This window comes from Geospiza fortis, unplaced genomic scaffold (assembly GCF_000277835.1).
Source record: "Geospiza fortis unplaced genomic scaffold, GeoFor_1.0 scaffold134, whole genome shotgun sequence".
Taxonomy (NCBI): Eukaryota; Metazoa; Chordata; class Aves; order Passeriformes; family Thraupidae; genus Geospiza; species Geospiza fortis.
In genome coordinates, this window is record NW_005054396.1 from 2566466 (window position 1) to 2570415 (window position 3950).

Below are 3950 nucleotides of genomic sequence, written 5' to 3' on the forward strand. Positions count from 1 at the left end.
TTTCTTTGATGCCTGGCAAGGTGTAGGTGTGTAATGAATGTCACAGGATCTTCCAGTGGGAACAGATAATGCCAATCCTGGCCATCTCCTGGCAACCATTCCATTTGTCTCCTGCCATATGTCCTGTCTCATTCCATATGTCCTGCCATATCAATCTCACTATAAGGGAGCAGAATGATTGCAGGCACAGCTCTGAGACACCCAGCAGCTTTGGGTGGGTGCTTGCCATCATCACCTGCCAGATTATTGATTGTGCTAATTTCTCTCTGGTTCTCAAGGATTACATGTCCAAAAAGACACTGAAGGGGATTAAATTTGCTCCTAACTACCAAAAAATGTAAAACTCATAGAAGATTTTGTCTGGCACCAGATACCAAAATGGTTAATTGTCATGGCTTTAGATTGTGAGCATAAAGAATTAAAAATTCTGAGCTCCTACCTGTGATAGTGGTCACAGGGGTCTTAGGATGAGGGAAGAGATGTGTATTTGACTCCATATTTCAGAAGGCTTGATTTATTATTTTATTATATGTATTACATTAAAACTACACTAAAAGAATAGAAGAAAAGGTTTCATCTCAGAAGGCTAGCTGAGCTAAGAATAGAAAGGAATGAATAACAAAGGTTTGTGGCTCAGACTCTCTGTCTGAGCCAGCTGCGCTGTGATTGGCCATTAATTCCAAACATCCACATGAGACCAATCACAGACCCACCTGTTGCATTCCACAGCAGCAGATAAACATTATTTACATTTTGTCCCTGAGACCTCACAGCTTCTCAGGAGGAAAAAATCCTAAGGAAAGGATTTTCATGAAAAGATGTCTGCGACACCTACCCTCAGAAGATAAGTATAATTTTGTGATGAATAGTATCAGTAATTGAGGATTTAAGTACATGGAGTAATGTGCTGTCACTGGCCTGTGCAAGATTTGCCTCATGAGACACTTCTTTACACTTTATTATTTTTCCATTCCAAAGTAAACAAAGTTCTCCTGTCCCTTCATACATTCTCCACCCCACCCCACCCGGTACCCAGTTTTGTCACATGGAAATTTTACCAAGATTCTTTCTGAGCCTTTTGCAATCAGTAGGAGTCTTGCTTTCAGATTCAATATATGTTTTATTCAGGCATCAGTTTCTCTCTGTAGAAGCTCTGGGTAATATATTCAAGGGCTTCATTTGCTATCTTATATTGGATTACAGTTTGGAAAGTGTTTGGTGCTGGCAGTTGGTGTTTGACATTGAGAACTGCTCATCTGGTGCTTTCTAGTGATGCACCAGAATTTACAATAGTGCTCAGTTTTGAGCATTTGTTTTTCCATGGGACTAGTCATGCTACTCTGATGCTGTCTGGATCCTTTGTGAAATCCCTCAGCTGGTAAAGCTGGGATAATGACCCCCCCTGCAAAACTAGTCTCAAGTATGTTGTGATTTCAGTTTTGTTTTTTAAAGCAAGGAGAATTAGCAGGATTTCTCCAAAAAATACTGTTTCTCCGGAGATGAAGATGTAGTATGAATGGTTAGAAAGGTTTGGGGTTTTTCAAATAGTGTTGTCTGTTTATACTCTTGGCTGCGTAAATTCCCTTATAGTTCTGATAGTTCTGTAGAATCATAAACCTGGTATATTCTCAGATGCTTTAATACTTTTGGAATCTGAAACAAATGCAATTTTGAACTTTTACCCTGAAGCTTCATTAGAAGTTATTAGGATTACTATTAAGTGATTTTTCATGGAAGTCCTGAAAAAATTTATTTCTGCAATTGAAGTACTTCTGCTTATTATCCATTGCACATCGCCAGAACTTTTCCCTACCTTATTGAGACATTTAAATATGTGCTTTTTTTTTAGAAGAGATCCATCGACATTTGATCCTGTATTTTGGTGCCTGCTAAGAAATGGCTATACATAACTTTCATGTATATCACAATAGGATCAAGAGATCTTCAAGTCTCATTACTGTCTCAGTACATTTACAACATGGAATTTTTATAGGTAAGAGCAATATGACCATCCTTCATAATGAATGGCTTTTATTTCTCTGCAAATGCCTCCTGACCTCTCTTTGCCACTTTAAAAAATTATTCGTTTTACGGCTTCTGTGCAACAGGTTTAACTTAGGGTAGTTGTTCACAGTGCAGAAGATGACAAGATTTAGGTGTGTGAGATGTTTTATGTATATGATGTATAGAAGGATTCAGTGATCTCCATAGCTTGGGCAGTATCTGCTGACTTTCTAATGCCATAAAAAATGTGATGTTTGGGAAAAGAAACAAACATTACGGGGATATGGGAAAGGAAATGGATAAAATTAACTGGAAGCCCTATCTCTCTCTCTTTCCCATTTCTACTGCTCATAAATGTGGGCAGGGAATACTTTTGTTCCATATATGATGGAGGATGTGTACTCAGAAACTATTCCTTCTGCTCATAGTTCTTATCCCACATACGTATCAATCCTACCAGGAGCTGACCTGCATGCAAGCACTGAGCTGTTCATTTCCTGCTATAAAACAAAAAGTCTATGAAAATTAATTTCATGTTAAGCAAGCCAGCAAGTCAGCAATCTATTATTGGATTTTACCTCCTGACTAGCTTCCCTGCAAAGTTTGGCCCCTCTTTGCAGGTTTTCTCTGGCTTTTTCCTTAGCAGTAGGTAACTGCTCCCTGTCTGCACTGCTGCCGGGAATCAAATCCCAGCTGAGGGCAGCAGAATGCTGCCCCTTGTATCTCATCAGGGAGTTTCAGCCCTGAAATTGAAGTTGTTTTCATCAAACTAGTGTCTGCTTGGTTTGTTCATCCTTTCAGACAGAACAGGATGGGACTGTTGCTCTAGATTTTGGTAGTGCTTTTGTGGGGAGCAGCTCTGCTGCAGGGCTTAACTTTCCAGACATGATCCTGCTTCCTGGGAAGGGACGTGAATTCAAATGCCAATAGCCAAGCAAGTACCTACAGGAGCTCAGCTTATTTCTACAATTTTCCAAGTTCTTTCTGCTCCTACAAAAAGCATCTCAGAGGTGTGAAAAATGCATATTGTATGATTGGCTTTTCACAAATATAAAAATGAATATTATATGTGTTATGTTAGAAAGTTATACTGTGTTAATCCTTTACAGTAGCATGTTAAATATAGTTTTAGGCTATAACATAATATTAAAATAAAAACTATGTGATGTAAAATACTTTTTCTAACTATCTCAAAAATTCTTTGCACAGAGATAACAGCAACAAGACATCAAGACCACAAGAGAAGAATTACTGCCTCCTTATTGGGGAGACTTCAATGTACCAAGATGATTGATTTACAAGATGAGGGAAGAAGTTGACAATAACCAGAAAACACCCTTTGTTTGAAAAGAATTTTTGAATCATGTATGAGATATTGAATATGAAACAGGCTATTGCTTTTAAGAGTTAATCCTTTGTTAGCGAGCCATGCTTTCAAGAGGAAAGCATCCGAGTGTTCGTAATTCTTTGCTTTTATTGTCCTTATTGTCCTAACTCTGATTGTCCAAATTCTTGTTACTCTAATTTGTATTACTATTTTTATAACCATTTTTTATTACTATTAAACTTTTAAAAATTTAAAACAAGTGATTGGTGTTTTTCACAGAGGACACAAGGCAGGAATGTTAAATTTGACAGCCCATCTCTATTAAAATCAATGCCAAAATTTCCGCTGATTTCCCCTACTCCAGGCAGGACCTGTACTGAAGATATCAACTGCAGTCTGTTGCACAATGATACATTCAGTACAGCTTTCCACTGCCCAGCTTTGGTATTGAGAGACTGTGTGTGCTCATTGCAAGGGACTGACATTTCAAACTATTTAAGAAACTCCAAAAAACCTAGGTTGCTGTCAAAAACTTTTTATCTTCATAACATTTGGTTATCTCACCCCACTTTTAAAAATCAGAACTTAGAGTAAATTTCCTCAAAAACTCTAGTTTTCA